Source organism: Ochlerotatus camptorhynchus, unplaced genomic scaffold (genome assembly GCF_037179485.1).
Source record: "Ochlerotatus camptorhynchus isolate MF236.1 unplaced genomic scaffold, CSIRO-AGI_Acam_v1.1 ptg000077l, whole genome shotgun sequence".
Lineage (NCBI taxonomy): Eukaryota > Metazoa > Arthropoda > Insecta > Diptera > Culicidae > Ochlerotatus > Ochlerotatus camptorhynchus.
Genome location: NW_027040567.1, coordinates 11,071,196 through 11,089,912, shown reverse-complemented (window position 1 = coordinate 11,089,912; position 18,717 = coordinate 11,071,196). Strand labels below are relative to the sequence as shown.

Sequence of the window (18,717 nt, the reverse complement as noted above, 5' to 3'; positions counted from 1 at the left end):
ATCACCGATTAAAGACTGGACTCGGAAAAAATGAGACACACAAAAATGATCACCAAAAATTCATCTTAAATCGGCTACTTCTCAAATTTTCAGGGATTAAATAACTATATATTAGCCATGTTTTGGCATAATTTATTTATTGAATTTCCTCCCCAAAGCTGAATGCTCGTACATTTCTCTTAACACTGCTCATGAGATCTTGGGCGAGGCTTTGCCCATCTTCCTTACACAATTTCTCCCAGTTTTTCTTCAAAGCTTCATCGGTTTTGAATGTTTTTGCGCTTTTCTTCAACTTCTTCTTCATTATCGCCCAAAACTTTTCGATCGGACGAAGCTCTGGTGTATTTGGCGGGTTCACCTCCTTCGGGACCACATTAACGCCCTTCGCTTCGTACCAATCCATTACAGGCTTGGCGTACTGGGACGAAGCGAGATCCGGCCAGAACAGCGTGGGACCACGGTGAGAGCGGAGGACGGGCAGCAAGCGCTTCTGCAAGCATTCCTCTCGATAAATCTGCCCGTTTATTGTGCCGGTTGTAACGAACGGCTTGCTGTACCGTCCGCACTCGCAGATCGCCTGCCACAACAGGTACTTCTTCGCGAATTTGTCCATCTTTCTCTTCCGGAACTTTTCCGGAACCTCCATGCGGGACGTACCGACAAAAAACTCGAGGCCGGGGATTTGTTTGGTGTCCGCCTTGATGTATGTCTCGTCGCCCATGTCGAGACAGCCTGGCTTGACCAGCCACTCACGGTACAGCTTCCGCGAGTTAATATTATACGGGTGTGATAAACTTTTTAAAAAATAACTTCTTAACTACTCGCTAGGTAAAACCGAACTGCACTTTATTTTTCAATTAAACCTAACTACAGTTCATATTGCCTACTCTGCATTTCCTCCGCTGGTGCCATCGTCCAAATTCCGTCCGTTGACATCGTCGATCAATTTGCCTTGCCTCGCATGTTGGTAGCTGCCCGTCCGGTGTGCCGTCATTGCCAAGTTCCAAAGTGCATGTTCAGCATCAGCATTCCAGCCGGGTGGCTTCGGTGCTAACTCGCGCACGCAATTTGGCCACCGTGATTTGCTTGTCAGTCCGGTTTGGCGCCTTCCTGACCTTAAAAACACGTAGCCCAGCCCGCTTCATTGTCTGCTGGACGAACCACTTCGACGAATTGACCTTTTTGGCCACGTCTCGGGTGGAAAGGTTCGGGTATTCTTAAAGTACTGCCTTATCTTCCGCGCCTTCTCTGGTTATTCCGTTTTCGGTTTTCGGCCGCTTCCAGCGCGCCACTCGGTGGTCTTCGTCTCCTGGAACATCTTCACAACGCAGGACACGGTGGAATGGTGGATTCCAAGCCTTTTGCCGATCCATCTGTGTGACTGACCAGGATTATAATCGATCACCGCGCCCAAGATTTGCTGGCGTATAACACTCTAAACTAGTAATACCCAAAATTTCATTAATTTTTACTTACGCAATAAAAAGTTACACCCAAAACAAAGTGTCGCATTTTTTCCGAGTCCAGTCTTTACCTGCAAAAAGTGTTTTTCCTAAGACAGATTTCAAAATCGAATTCCATCCGGCCTCGCCGAACGGTGCTTATTCAATCACCGTGTGTGGTGGTGTCCGGTCGGTTGTCATCATCGGCAGCAGCAGTAGCAGTGCTTTCGGTGCGTGGCATTGAACATTATTCTCCAGTACACAATGAAAGGCTGCCCGCAAGAAGCGAGCTGCAGCACACATGAGCGTCCATTCACTGAAGAAGGAGGAAGAAGCCGCACCGCTACTGTTCGGATTCAGTTGCTCGTCATGAGCCGCTTTGGACCATCTATGCCAAGCGCATCACCCTCGTTCCAAACAACATACAGCTCGCCAGCGTCAACCGTGTTGAACACCCTAATAGCTCAGCAATACTCAATCATCACGACAAAACAGTCCTTTTCACGACCACCATAAATTATTGAGGTTTAAGAGTCAATTTTCATTGCACGTTCACTCGCCTTGTTGCCAGCCACATCACCCTCAAAGCTCTTTGAAAATGTATCCAGCAATCAAACGTTTGTGGTCAAATGTGTAACAGCATAAAAATTCTCGCAATGACCGAATACCACATGACTTTGTCAATTAACCAGAAACACTTGGAATTAAGGTAAGGTTTTATATGATTTATATGAATATCCCGCGAATGGAAAATTATAGCAAGTAATTCCTCCGAGGCAGTTTCAGTGTAGACAAAAGTGGTTTCCCTAACAGTGGTTCACCGAATATTGATACCGAGCACGTAGTCCTACGTCAAATCTACAGTCGTAGCTTGGATACAACTTCTTTCTTTTTTATCCTATTTGGTCTGGAACTGGTTTCGTACAAGCTTTCGAAGTATACAGCATTTGTTGTATTTAAATTCCTGCAATTTTGGAAACAGCACATTTTAGTGGTATCCTATTGACATAATAACGGTGATATCCGTCACTGTGCATGGTTATCCAAAATCTTGCAACATCTGTGTAATCGTCTGCGGAAGACACGAAAACGTTACTTTTGCTCTAAGACTTCTGGAATAGGTTTGCCGTACAGCTAACAGAAGTCGAGTACGCTTTCGAAAGTACATTGACAACCTGCAGAATAGATTCAAGAGGTTCCGGGTCATTTGGCGGAATGCCGTTTTAACGAATGCCGTTTGACCGAACGCTGTTTGGTCGAATGCTATTCGGCCTAATGCCATTTGGCCAATTGGTTCGTTTGACTGAATGTAGTTTGGCCGAATTCTGTTTGGTCAAATGCCGTTTGACCGAATGTCGAACAACAAAATTCCAAAGAACTGCTCATATTTGAAGGAAGATTAAAATCTCAATTTTATGACAAGCTGCGTTTACTGTGAAAAAAATAATAAAATCTTCAAAACGCCAATGAGCTTCTCATGTTAAAAAGGGTGGCTAAAAAAAATACCAATTACAGGGCTGGTAGTGAGTCACTTTTTAGGGACTTGGTCACTTTTTTCAAGTCAGTTGTGGTGAAGAACGATGGTGAATAGCGCAGCCAGCACTCAATGACGTACAGCATGATCCGCGCATTCAGGTTCGCTGTTCTGGGTGTAGGAAAGGTAAATGAATAATTCTGTTTGTCAACGCTATGGTAGAAGTGAACGCTACTGACGTGAGTGCAATTGCATGATATGCATTTTTCTGTCTTATCGGCAAATTTAGTAAGTTCAATTCTTACAGTGGTGTAAATGATTTAAGCAACATATGACACCTCCCTTTTCAAAATGAATAATGTAATGTAATGAAATGGAATAAAGTTATTCAATCTGTTACAAAATTTTGATTTTTTTTTTCTTTTTTTTTTGTTTGTTTTTTGTTTTTGTTTTTGTTTTTTTTTTTGCATTCTAGCTTAAAATTATGCTTTATTAATTCGATTTTTGTGAACAATTGATTGTTTGTTTGATTTTTCATTTACTATTGTACAATTTGGATCGTTTATTTCCTTTATAATGTATGGTCCTATGTAGAATGGATCTAGTTTTTTCCTGTTTTCATTTGTTATGGAAATGTTATCACCTATATTCAAATGTATTGGGTTGAGTTTATCATCATTTGTATTTTGTCTTGCTTCTTTTTTGGATAACAAATTTTCTCTGGCAATTTCGTTTGCTTTATGAAGTTTAAATTTAACCTCGTTGTAGTATTGCTCGATGTTATAAATTGGTTCATGGTTTGTATTCTTCTGAAAATCATGTGGTAATTTTGCTTTGTGACCAAATATAAGTTCGAATGGTGTATAACTATGTTCTACGTGGGGTGTTGTATTGAAATTGAATGTGTAAAACTTAATTCAATCATCCCAGTCATTCTGATGTGCATTATTGAAACATCGCAGATACTCGTTTAAGCAACTGTGATTTCTCTCCAATGCTCCGATAGACTGTGGGTGATAAGCGGTCGAAAATGTTTGTTTGATTGATAAAAGTTGACAAATTTTTCCAAGGACTTCGTTATTGTACTCAGTACCTTGGTCTGTTCGAAGTTCTGTGAAATTTCCATAAATTAGTATGAAATTTTCAACAAGTGCTTTTGCTATTACGTGAGCTTCTTTTGTTGGTATCGGAATACAAATTACATACTTGGTTAAATTGCATTGTAGAGTAAGTATGTATCTATTGCCGTTACTTGTTCTCATAAAAGGTCCAACTGTATCGGCTGAAAGTACTTCGAAACATTTCGAAGGTGTAGTTGTAATTACTTGTTTTTCTCTAGTATGTCTGTGTACTTTGTTTATTTTGCATAGTTTACAAAGTTTTACAAAATTTTAAATATCTGTTTTCATATTCTTTCACTTGTACAGTTCTCGTATTTTAAGATACATTCTATGCTGACCAATATGACCTGACGTCGGGGTCATATGGAAATTTTCTATTACTTCTTTAATTTTTTTCTTTTGCTGTCAGTATCTTTGGAGGATTGAATAAAATGATTTCATACATGGAAATGGCTCTGTTAGCGATTTCCTTAAATGTATTAGCGCTTATTAGGTTGAAAATTTTATCCTCAAGTGACATGGCCAATTTATTTCTTTTATATTTTCGTAGCATTTCTTCGATTTTTAGAAGAGCATACTCTACGTTAAGGTGATCAATCTTATCGCTTGGTTCCTGTGTTTTTTTTGGTATTATTTGATTGCATATTGTGTTTTTTTCTGGTCATTGCCCTGGTATTTATAGCTAATATTGATAAACTTCTTAATTCTTCTGATTTTGTTGGAATGCGTGGTAGCGCATCTGCTCCTACATTACTTTTTCCAGGTAAGAATTCAAAATTAAAATCGAATTCCTCTAGATCAAGACGCATTCGAGTTAATTTACTTGTGGGATTTTTCATGCTAAATAGGTGGACTAATGGTTTATGATCCGTACGAACTGTGAATCTTTTTCCATATAGATAACTTTTAAAATGATTGATAGCCCAATGTATGGCTGTCAATTCTTTTTCAATGGTTGGTTTATTACGTTCACCTTTCGTGAAACTTTTGCTAGCGTAGGCGACAGGTAAATCATCATTTCCATATCGTTGTGATAAGATTGCTCCGGATGCTACGTCAGAAGCATCTGTAGTAACGATAAATTCTTGTGTGAAGTCGGGATATTGTAAAATAGTTGGAGATATCAGTATTTGTTTCAATTTGTTAAAAGCGGTTTGATGTATATCGGTCCAAATAAATTTCACATTTTTTCTCAGTAATTCGTTCAGAGGCTTTGCGATATGTGCAAAGTTTGGAACAAATTTCCTATAATAATTACAGAAGGCTACGAAACGTCGTACCTCATCTGCATTTGTGGGTACAGGGAAGTCCTTAATTACTTGGAATTTATTACTATCAGGTAAAATTCCTTTGTCTGTAATTCGATGCCCTAGGTAAACTACTTCTGTACGGAAAAATTTGCATTTAGCAGGGTTGAGCTTGAGATTATAGTATCTTAAGCGCTCCAACACTTTTTGTAAATTCTTTAAATGGTGATTGACGGAACATCCAATAATGATGATGTCGTCAATATATATAAAAGCACATTCAGGATTTAATCCTGCCATAGCGATGTTCATCATACGCTGGAAACTATTCGGACTTATATTTAAGCCAAATGGTAATCGTTTGAAGTGGAAATGTCCAAGTGATGTAGAAAAAGCTGTATATTTTCTTGCTTCTGGATCTAATGGAATCTGGTGAAATCCAGCCATCAGGTCCAAAGTTGAAAAATACTTTGCTCTTCCTAACTGATCCAGAATTGTATCTATTCTTGGCAAAGGAAATCTATCTGCCAAGATCTTTTTATTTAACTGGCGAAAGTCAACTACCAGTCTCCATTTTTTACTTCCGTCGTTAGATTTTTTCGGCACCAACAAAATTGGGCTGTTGTATGAAGATATTGATGGTTCTATTATATCATCATCCAACATCTTTTTTACTTGATTTTGAATTTCATTGTTTTGTGAGTGAATATTTTTATAGTTTGGGATATAAACTGGAATTTGGTCATTTAATTGAATATTTTGACTCTAAAAATTGTTAGTGGTTAACTTTTCATCTGGCATACAGAAAATATCTGCATTTTGTTCAATCAATTTTTGTAATGGTTTTTGTACATATGAAGCCATGCTAGAAAAATCGATTTGAGATAATAATTCTTGTTTACGTTTACAACTTCCGTTAGAATTATCATTATTTAATGGGATTTGCTGGTAATTTTCTAGTTCTTCCGTAGTAGGTTTGAAATTTTGTAATAAAACCTGACAATGTTTATGAATTTAACAAAGGTGTTTGATGGAGATACTATCGTATTTCCACAAAATATTCCAGGTTGAATCTCTTGCGAGAGCACGATAGAGTCTTTAGTTATATTAAAATTTGGTACTCTTCTAACTACTTCACATCGTGGTGGGAGAATTATTTTATTTTGAAGACTCTCTTCAATAGGTATTGTAATTGTATGGGTTTGAAAGTTGAAGTTTAGTAACCAATATTCGTAATTAATATTGCACTTATATTTAGTAAAAAAATCACGTCCCAATATACCATCTGTTGGTATTGGAAAATCATCATTAACAATTTAAAACGCATGACTGACATTTACGCAGTCGTTAAATCTTAAATCAGTGGTAGTCTCTGCAATAGTTTCAGTAAGACCATGAGTTATTCTTGAAATTCTATATCTTTTATTCATGTTTACAGGTTGATAATACGATATTTTTCCACATTTAAACAGTGAAATATCAGCTCCGCTGTCTATTATTAATGTACACTTAGAATTAGTCATATGTACATCTATGGTAATAAAATTTACAGCGTTTATATTTGTTAAGTAAATTAATGTTGATGGTGCTGATTTGGTGGCACCATTGCTTGATCTAAAAAATTGCTAGTATTATTGTTATTATTATTATTATTTTGTACAAATTGTTGCTGTGCTTGCTGGTGGAATGGATTTAGTTGTACAGGTACATACTCTGATGTATGCATTTGTGGAGGTACATTCTGTACTTGCACATCTCTATTTTGGTAATAATTATTCCTATTATGGGAAAAATTATTTCGCTGCTGAGAAAAGTTTCCATGTTGTGTATGATGGTTTGGATTTCTTTGGAGATTATTCCTACCATTATTTTGGAATCGGTCAGTACGGTTGTCATTGTTACGACTGAAGTGGTTTTGTTGGTATTGTTTATTTGGCTTCTTTCCTTTAAATGCCAATATTTGCGCATTTTGCGGGGGTACATTAGAAGCATTTTCTTGCACCTTTTGTGTAGCTTCCCTTATATCATTAAATGTACCTGCTTTTAAAATTATCTTTGTCTCGGCACAGTGGATGCCGCTTATTAATGTGTCTACTCCGGCTTTTGTTGCCATTGTTTTTGACACTGGTTCTGGTATTCCATTGTTTAGATAAACTGCTTTCAGTTTATTTGTGAGGTTTTCTACCTCGTCACAAAATTTATCTACAGTCTCTTTTTGCTTAATTGCTTTCAATTTAGCCATGATGTTTTCAGGTGTGGTTGTTGCTGCACACCTTGTTTTGACATTCTGTATAATTTCGTCAATTGTTGCTAACCCGTCTGGTAGGCATAATCTGGCTTTACCAGTAAGTCGTGTTTTCAAAAACCTAACTGCAATTAATTGTAGAGGTCCTACGGTCATATCTTTCAACAAGTTTCTGGCTCAGCTCTGGTACTCTCTTCGGTCCCAAGCTAATCGATTCACCCCTCGAAACATAGGAAAATCCACTAACCCCTCATTTTATCTGTCAAACTTTCATACACGGTAAGAAAAAATACTCAAAATTAAGTTAAAAAAAACTCAACGTTGGGTTCTATCATTTGAGGTCCGCCGTTGAGTGAATCAGAAAAGCGGCGTTGGTTAAAATTTACTCAACTATTGAGTAATAATAAATGAACTCAAATATAAGTTTATTTTCATTGAGGTTGCTTTTATGCGCCTTTAACCATTTCATTTTCACAAGCGTTGATAGACGAGTGGTCAACATACGGGCCCCGTAATCTCAACGTCCATGGTTCGGTTCCAGTCTGCTCCGTTTTATTATTTTTTTGTCAACTTGGTCAACGCCAGGATTACTCAAAATTGAGTTTTCTTCTTTAACTTAATTTTACCTAGCCCCACGGAAGCCACGTGATGAGTGAAAGGAACTCAATTTTGGGTACTTTTTTCTTACCGTGTAGCGAATCAAATCAAACACTGTGTAGTAGTAGAATTTCAACTAGAATAGGGTACGTTAATCGTTTGCTTGGGACCAATAGGCTAGTCAAGTAGTGAGCCAATTTAAAATCGTTAGTTTCTTATTGATTGTTGGTTTAATCGTCTTTCTCATATATATAGGATGTCTACTCATTTTTCTGGATAAAATTACCTGAGTTTTCCGAGGGGGACGACTCTATCTACGATGCAGGAAATATTGTGTTTGGTTGTGGCCAACTGCGCGTACGCTGAGTAGTTAGAAAGAAGATTTATCACGATTTTGAAGATTTCCTGCAAAAAGATGATGCGCGATGCAAGTAGATGTGAGAAATGAAAGAAGATTTTTCGAAGATTTATTCGCTAGTGTGAGATTTTTTGAGCATCTAGAATTGAGATTTAGATGTGTCGCCCCCCTCGGAGTTTTCCAAGTAAGTAAGTCCAAGATCTAAAAATATTCAATATCTTGAAGTTTCGTATTCCATGTACAAGTTCAAGATATTGAAAATATTCAAAGTGCCGGAATTAACTTTATGAAAGATAAGATATCTTCAATGCAGTCCCATTAACTTTACAACAATTGTAGGAACTTTGGAGAAGTTCTAAGGAAAGAAAGGAAATGCTAAGAATTTCAATGAAGCTCTATAAACAAACTGCAGTAACATAAGGGAAGTTAAAATGCTGAAAATATGGTTCAAAGTGGTTTTTTTAGCATCCGAGACTTTTCAGGAACTATTCTGAAGTTCCTAGAATTTCAAAGAACTTTACAGAAGTCAAGCGAAAGAAATTTGAAAAACTTGAGGGATATTGTGCAAATTTTTAAGAAGTTCTAAGCACCTCAGAAAAGCTAGACTTAGAGATCTTTGGGGAATTTCAGATCTTAAGAGCAGTTCCCGTAACTATAATCCAGATTTTTGGAGCATTTTAAAATCTACAATCGTAAATTTACATAAATTCAAGATAGTTTCATGATGTGCTGAAAAACAAATCGAGAACCCTTAAGATGTTCCGTGAATTTAAAGGAAGTACAGAGACCTTCAGAGAATTTATGAAAACTTCAGAAATATTTCAGAAACTTCACAGAAGTCCAGAGAATTTCAGGGAAATTCAAAGGTGTTTACGGGAATTCTATTTATTTCCGAGCAGAACCGAGATCTTCCATCGAACTAAGAGCTTTATGAAAGCTTCGAAAACATCAAGACAGGTCAGAGAATCAAAGAGCAGTTTAAATAATTTCAAGGATATATTAGAAACGTTAAAGAAGTTTCGAGAAACTCAGTGAATATCCGAAAACTTCAGCAAAGCTCCGAGAGAATTCCTGGAAATTTTATGAACAACCGGGAAAAACGAGAGTATTTTAAGGGTGTTGTATTAGACTGATGCAAAATTTGACTTTTTCGCTCCACAGTGCTTAAATGGTTTCAAATCGGGTCCTGATTAGCCTCTCAAAGTTACAACTCATTTGGTTAGAAACAGACTTCGCACAAGCCATTTTAAGTTTACATGTAAATTACTATGGGAAATCTCAACTTTTTGTTCATTGCCTTCTAGTCTTTTTCCATATTGAGCTGCGGAACAGTTCGATAGCCATTTTTATAGAAAATTTTCTCAACTACAACTTTGCTCAAAATTGTTTCTATGTAAAACGAGACAGGAAAAAGTTATTAATTAGTTATTAATTTTGAGAGGTTATTCAGGATCCGATTTGGAAAAGTTTGAGTACTGTGGAGCGAAAATTTCAAATTTTGCATCACTCTAGTGTTATATCATAGAGATTTCAAGAACTTAAAAAAATGCGAAAATTTAGCTAAGTTCATTAGAGAACGTCAATGAAATTCCATTACAAAAAAAAAGCGAGAACTTTTAGCAAGCAGCGATATATTCAAGAAATTCCAGAGCACTAAATTTAGAAATTTAAAGATAAAACAGCAAAAAAGGTTATCTTCCATTTAATTCCACTTAATTTTGGTATCCATGACAGATACGTATTTCGACTACAATGTGCAGGGGATGAGTACTCAAGGGGGTTAGATTTTGATAAGTTCTTTAGTGGGAATGACACTGATGAAGACTGCACATTGTAGTCGAAATACGTATCTGTCATGGATACCAAAATTAATTAAGTGGAATTAAATGGAAGATAACCTTTTTTGCTGTTTTATTTAGCATTCCGCTAACAACCCAATTTCATTACTTCATTTATAGATAGTTTAATGATATTCAGCGAAGTTCTGAGTACTTCGAGGACGATAAGATAGCTTTAGAATAACCCAATTAACTTAAGCAAATTTGCAGCGACTAACAAGGAGTTCTGTGGAATTATATGGTATTCCAAGAACTCTATGATTGATCCTAAAACGTCAGAAGCCTCTGGAAATTATGGATATAGGGGAAATGGATGTAATGTCAGCCTAAATGCCCCTAATTTGGGCCCATACATACATTCAGCAATCGACTAATTTTTCAATAGCGACCAAAAATATCCATTAGTACCGTCCAAATTACGCGTTCATCTAGATAAAATTGATAAATAGCATATTTTAAGCGATGGGCCCAATCTTAGATCCCAAGGCACACATTAGTACCATTTACCCTACATCAGAAAATTTACTGGATTATTAAACAAATTTAGAGAAATTCACGGAAAATTAGAGAGTGTTAATAATGGTTAAAATGCTTAAGGGACATTTTCAAAACTTAAAGGCAAATTAATTAATTTCAGTAAAGTTGCAGGTTCTTAAAAAATACTAATAAATGCAGGGCAGTCTAGAGACCTTTAAAGAAATTTAGTAATCGATTAGGCACCAGGAAAGTCTAGATTATTGAAGAAGTGTGAAATTAGTGTCGATAATCTAAGGGAATTTTTATGAACTTGAGAAAAATCTTAGAACTATATTAATTATTTCGTTCTAATTCCACGAAAATTGCGGGAGCACAAAAGTTCCAGAAATTTAGAAAAACTTCGGAAACTTCACAGACTGACAGTGGTCTTCAGAAACATTGCTTCATAGAAATCTATGAGATCCGCGAACTTCAGGAATTTTTATGAACATTAGCAAAATGTGGGAGCATTTGAAAGAAGTATAGTAAGCTCCGAAAATTAGTTTCATAAAATTAGTGGGGAATTTAAAGCAGTTCCTAGATTTTCAGATAACTTCAAAGACGTTAAAATGTTATTTGGGGCCTTCGCATAAATTCAAATGTTCACTGAAGCTTAACGTTTTTAGGACAATTTAATTAAATGCAGCGCAGTACATCAAGCTTCATGAACACTGAAAAAACTTTAGAGAAGTTTTGAAAATTTCAGAAAAGAACAGAGAACCTCAGAGCAGTTCCGTCAACATTAGAATAGTCACATAAATTTTAAAGAAGTTTAGAGAACTTCAGTGAATTGTTTAAAGGTTTAAGATCCATGATCGTTAGAAAAATTGAGGAAACATTAGGAAGTCCTATAATGTTCCGGATTTGAGAAGAAGTATTGTGAGCATCAGGCTAGTTTATCAAAATACAAAAGAACTTCACGGCAGTTTTTTAATTTCAGGAAAAATTTGAGAACTTTCAAGTGGCTCTAATGACCTCAAAATAGTCCATCCCATATTCAACGGAGATTTCCTCAAAATCTCGATGAAGCTATCGTCAGAATTAAATTTTCATTTAGTATTCCTTGGAAAAACCTTGCAATTCTCCACAATTCATTTCAGATTTCCTTTTCAATCTCACTCCTTCCATTGACATTTCTCCTCAGAAGTTCTTTGGATTTCTTGTCTTAATTTGTTTGGCAAACCCTCTTGAATTTATTTTCCAAATTCCTTTGAAGATGTTCTGGAGTTATTCTCATATTTAATTGCAATGTCCAAGGACTTGTACTCCGGATTCATTTTTTCCCACGAACTTTATGACATTTTCCTCAAAATTCCCTTGGAATTTTTCAGTGATGTTCACAAGGGTTGTGCTCCTCAGAAGTTCCTAAGATTTTTCATTAAAATTTACTTTTAACTCAATTCAGGATTTCTTGTAATTCTACTTAAAACTATGGCTTTACATGAAATAAGAAAATTACTCAGAACTACCACGAAAGCAGATTGCATTTGATGTTTTTCTGAATGATTTTTTTCCCAGACCTCCCTTGGAATGAGGTTCTTAGAAATAATAATAAAATTCCTCGAGTCTTTAAAACTGTGTATGGAATTTGACTCAAGATTCTTGAATTTTTTTTTGAAGTAGTGTAGCTTTTAAGCCCAGAACTAGTTCAAATTAATTTTGACGTAGGACTACGTCTGTGATTTCTATATGGGGATTCACTTTGTGAAAACCGAAAATGTAACATGTAACAAAATTACGAAAGATTTGAAACGTTAATAACTCAGCAGCCCCTGGACCAATTTCAATAATTTTATCACCAATCGATCAGAAATATTTTTGCGCATCTGTTAAAATGAAGGCTTTATCATTTTTCAAAATGTCACTATTGAAAATTGGACGAATGTGCAACTGTTGCTATGATACTTAAAATTATCACCAATTGCCTGCGAAAAGCGATTTCCCTAACACAGATTTCAAAATTGAATTCCATCCGGTCTTACCAAATCAAGACCAACAATTGAAATGACCTTAACTTCATTTTGTAAACAAACCTTGTAAGGTCATTCTCTCGCGAACCGAAGTCCACAAAGGCAAACCAACATAATGAACAGGTAGGGGAAATTCTCCTCTACCCGATTGTGGTTTAGGTTTGCGAATGAAGGTTTCGGTTCGCGAGAAATTGGCTTGTTTACAAAATGGAGTTAATGCCATTTCAATTGTTGGTCTTGAAATGGTGTTTATTCAATCACCGCGTGGTGAGTGGTGTTGTTCTCCAGTACACAACGAAAGGCACCCCGCAAGCAGATAGCTATCAAGGCTGGCCTCAACCGCTACTCGGTTTCAGTTCCAATCACCGTGTGTGGTGGTGTCTGGTCGTCAGCATCACCATCATCAGCAGCAGCAGTGCTTTCGGCACGTGGTGTTGAACATTGTTCTCCAGAACACAACGAAAGGCTGTCTGCAAGCAGCAAGCTGCAACCCACATGAGCATCCTTAGAAGGAGAAAGAAGCTGCACCGCTACTGATCGGAATCAGTAGCTCTTCGTGAGTCGCTGTGGTACATCTATGTCAAGCACGTCATACTAAACTAAGCAGAGAGAGCCACGCGCAAATTCCTATTCCTACACAAAACACAAGCTCCTGCTGCAGTTAACAAATAAGATTTATATATAAGACCACGTAGTCTTACGTCACCATTGCGTACAACCCCATAGGGCTGTCCCTTGTAGTTTTTCTTAGGAAATATGCTTGAACAAAAAAAATTAAATATATTCGTAGCTGAAGATTAATCCACTGTGAATCTATGAAGTTCAGAGTGAGAATGAAAATAACGAGAAAAACTAAAAGGTTGTATTTTAAAAATCACTATTTTCTTTAAAATATCCTAAGTAAGATTTTTTTTAATTCTTTGAGGTATTTCAAGAAACCCGAAAATTTCCTGAGGATTCCCGGTTTTCCAGATTTTTTTTTTAAGTTAGTAGACACCGTGACTAACACCGTGGGTTTTGGTTTAATCTTTCTATTGAATCTTTCGCTTTAAAGCATCATATCGCACATAATTGTTTGTGAGATAATAATTGAATCAGTCTAAAACATCAAACATTTATTTGATGCGCCTTCTCTTAGGTCACTTTCTAGTCACTATTTGTACAACTATAAGTCACTATTTGGACACTTATTTATTCAACATCGTCGCTAAAATCACTATTTCTGACAGCAGCGTTCGCTACCAGCCCAGCAATTACATAACTAAAAGCTTGTCTTTAAAAGAATAATGAATCCATCGGCAATATAAAATTTCAGTGTTCTGTGTTCTGTTAAACAAAAAATTCCATATTTATCATGCCAAGAAACCAGAATTGTGGAAAGTAAAAAAAGTCCACAGCCATTTCGGAATCTAGTAATGTTCAAAATTGTAAATCTCTTTTCAAGCATTCGGCCAAACGATATTCGGCAAAACGACCCATTCGGCTAAACGGCATTCGGTCAAATGGTGTTCCGTACAGGCTTGTTGGTCAAATCCAGTACAACAGCTTTGTCGAAGACAGTTTAGTTTTATTTATTGAAACAAATCCGGAGTGATTTTAGATTTGGGCGTAATTGCTTTTGTAAACAAACGCGTCAATCACCGATTTCTCACGAATAAAAGCTCAATCTCGTAAACATACTATACCAAATGACAGAGTAATCAATTCACTACCTGATAGTGTTATTAAATTTCGATATTGCGGTTTTATTCGCGAGAAATCGGCGATTGACGTGTTTGTTTACAAATGTAATTACGCCCAAATCTCAAATTACTCCGGAAATGAGATAATCCACCACAGCCCATATTAGTGAAAATCCCATAAGGTGTGGGTATCCTCGTTTGCGATTCCCTATTCACGTCCCCGTTTACCCGGCAATAGAGGATTTCAGACTGTATACGATGAAACATAAACATCATGCGATGAAAACGACTTCTGGTAAGCTGAGCAAACGTCCAGGCTCATGGTCATCCGAGTTATGAATGCGCATACAGCACCATCTCGTCGGAAGCAGTTTGCGTTATCGCCGGAATGATCCCTCTATAACGAAGAGCTTGAGCGTTCAAAACAAAAACAAAATTCCAATGCCTCCAAGATTGTGTCCCATGCCTCTTTTCTAGAAACGTGTGGTGGTGAGTCTGAATCCTCTCAGAGTCTAATTGTAAGATCCAGCAAAGCATGCTTTTAATTTCAACCATCATCCTCCAAAATTGCTGTTCAAAGGAAGAAAACATCTCTGGTATCTCCCTGCCAACCGGAACAAACAGCGTTGTTACTTTTTTTCTGACTTCCTCCCAAACACTCCAACCGACGATCATTCAACCGGCACTGGAAACCAAAGAGAAGTAACCAAAAAGCCGTTTAATTAAAAGTTACCATAATTAACGTTTTCGCTCGCCCACAACAACAACAACAACAACAACAAAAATGGCTAATGTCCGACGGTGACCTTTCAAACCGACCACGACCGATGACGAAGATGAAAGGATGGCCGGTTGGGCGAGTTTGACTACAACTTCCTTTCTTTTTTTTGTCTACTTGAGCTTCCAATCCTTTAGGAGCACGTGCTGCTTGCCGACACGGTGTTTGGTGTCCGTTTGTTCCGGGGCATCGGGAGAAAGGTTAATGGTTTCCTAAAACCTGTCAGTTTAGTTTCTAGCGAAAAAAAAGTCCTCGCAAACAGATGCTGTGCAAGGAAATACTACACTCTACTCAAGGATGTCAATGACAGAACTTTTTCTTAAAAGTCAATTATGTGTCACTCGTCCAGCTGCCGGTTTCAGATTCTGATTCACCCGCAGAATGCTGCGTCTTCTTCTTCCTGTCTGACGCTCTTACATGAGCTTTCAGCTGCTCTCAACTTAGTGTTCTTTAAAGCACTTCCACAGTTGCTTTCTAATGCATGAACTGTGGAAAATTTCCAAACCCGCCGTAATCGAACCCACCGCCTCCGGATTGGTAAAACCGTGCCTCAATAGATTAGACTATCGGAGGCCCCCGGCTGCGTAATTTTCAAAATGACGGGTTCACGCGGCTGGAAAAACAGACATTGAAACGTTTTCGAGAGGGACGAAAAGGAAAGTTTCCCTTTTTCTCATCAAGCAATGCTCTTCGGTTACGACGTTCGGTGGGTAGGATGAGAAAATGGACGCGACGACAAAATAATTAAAGAGTTTGCCTCCTCGCGCGACGATGAAAGAAGCTTAGCAAAGCTCTCAAGTTTACGTCGTCGTCGTCGGCCAAAGTTGGGGAAATTGAACCGAAAGGGTAATTACTTCGACCCTCTCCGGATCGTTAATGATGGACTTCAATCTGAGCCATTGGGGCGTAACTGCGTAGAAATTATCCGTTATCGAAGTTAGTTTGCGTTTCGGGATTCAATTTTACTTTCAAGTTCATGTTCCGCGTTTCAAATACAATTGCCCCGTTGGAAATTGATGACTCCTTTGCACAGTGGGGCGACTCCATACTGTGATCGGTCGTAAGGATTTTTTTTTTAAATCGTTAGCATCATACTTTTTAAGTTATGTGATGCTTCGGAATCCACATTTTGCGTTCAAAATAAGGAATTAAAAATTAAATATTCTAGGCTGCTTCTAAAATATTGATTTTGGATTTTAATTGCAAATATGTATCGTGAAAATCTGGAAACAACCCAAGTAACAATTCTGCAATCATTTGGAATTTACTCTGATGGTTTTATAATGGCAATGAACAATCCATTTAGTTTTAATACATCATTTCACAGTGTAAAACGTTCCTGCTTTGTAGTTCACCTTTTTGCTGTTTTAAAAAACCTTTTACAGTCTGGCAAGAAGTCAAAAACTGTCTTGTTTTAAAATTAAATTTAAAGTAGCTCTCAATCCCACCATAAAACTGTTCTATAAATTAATCATAAACTTCATTAGCGATTTTTTATTAATGTCTTGGTAAAATACTCTATAAACGTGTTCTATCATTATGTAATTAACCATAAAACCATAAGTTTTAAATGAGAGCAAAAGCATATATTTTTGCCTTTTAGGCTTTTTAAAGTGTATCATAAAATCTTCTCTGTTTACAAATTGAACTTTAGAGATGGATCCTCATAGTGAATAAAAGCCAAATTTAAGACAAGGATATCTCGAAGGATAAACGAAGTAGGATGAAAAATTCAAGCGATGCTAACGACGGGAAGTTGATTTCAGTACAATTTAGTTCTTTAGAAGAACCAGCACGTCCGGCTGAACGGGTACCATCAACGACTAAGCATCTGGTGGAGAAGACACTTCCAGAACCATCCGGAAGAAGGGGATCTTTTTCGGGAATGATTGAGGTTGCAGCTGTGCGAAATTCGAAATGTTGTAAAACAGTATCGCACACTTTCTGAGTAACTGCTTCCAAGCCATCATCGGGAGAGAGTCGTCTGGAAGAACGCTGGATCGCACAGCGCAACTATCGAAAGATAAACAAACTTTGACGTTCAACATTTTGTAGGCAACATTGCCGCCATAAATGCTGCCATAAATCTGAACGGGTTAGGATCAAGTATAATGGCTTAAGATAAATACAATTCAGTCTACAAGTTTTTACCCTTCTTACAAAGAAGGGTATAGATATCACTTGAAAAACCGACTATCGATCCGAGGCCCGGAGGGCCGAGTGTCATATACCATTCGACTCAGCTCGACGAGATAGGAACATGTCTGTGTGTGTGTGTGTGTACGTGTTTAATAAACACTGTTTATGCATGTATGTGTGTGTGTATGTAACGAAATGAATGCGCTCACGTTTCTCAGCAACCGCTCAACCGATTTGGATAAACTCGGCGCCAAATGATAGGTCTTGGGGTCCCATTGAACGATATTGAACGGTTTTGGAATCGATGAACCGGTTCCGGAGTTATGGCCGGAATATTATCCGGTGAATATGGGCCTGCACGCTGGATTTAACGGAAAACGTATCAAAACCATCATGCGACACATCAAATTACTACAGAATTCAAAAATAAGATCAATGCAAGTCGTGTTAAGTGTTCCAGACCACATTGGACACACTTGGACATGTTCCGGGTACCCCGGGGAAGTTGCTTGAATATGAATTGAATTAAAACCCATTAAATCACATTAAAATACGATGATAAGGTGATTGGTAGCCTCACCAAATAGACTACACCCGGAATATTCCGGGTACCCCCAGGCAGTGGCGTAGCGTCACTGGATGACACGGGGGTGGGGGGCTTGGTCACTGATAATGACAATAAAATAAATAAACTTGAATAAGTAAGAAGGGTCTGATCACACCATAGGTGGATAAATTCGGGTTTTTTTTTCATAAAAGCCATTTCAAAACCTTATGAATTTACTAGGGATTTCTTGAAAGCAAAATAACTTTTTCACAAATGGCCCATGAAAATCAACTTTTATGGCTCCGCCATAATACAATAATTTGTTTGTTTTTTACAATCTTCGATTTCCAATTTATATTTCCTTTGATATAACTTTATTTTAGTCAATTTAACAATGAGAAAATATTTAGAATGCAAAAATCATGAAAAACCACTTTTACGGATGTTCCGAAACTTCTAATGGACCATCCTGTAGTCTCTAGGGTCCCTATTCGGGTCACAACTCCGAATACATTCTGACAAGACGTTTATGAGTGGTTTCGAAAAATCCGCGGAGCTCTATGATCAGTTTCATTAAATTGACCAATTTTACGGATGTTCCGGATCTTCCGATGAACCATCCCGTGGTCCCCAGGGCCCATATTCCAGTCACAACTCTGAATTCATTCGGCTAAGGCTTGTACTCGAAAAAAATGCACCATTTTTATCCGTGTGTAACTTTTTATCCGTGGGTAAAAATTGATGAAAATCTGGGTATAACTAG

At 37.4% G+C, this 18,717-nt stretch overlaps 1 protein-coding gene across 1 annotated transcript in view; it reads left to right on the top strand.

The window, feature by feature from the left end:
• The window catches only part of LOC135697752 (hyaluronidase Tab y 2.0101-like), a 104,488-nt gene that overhangs the window by 75,706 nt on the left and 10,065 nt on the right, over positions 1 to 18,717 (top strand). The window lies entirely within an intron of this gene.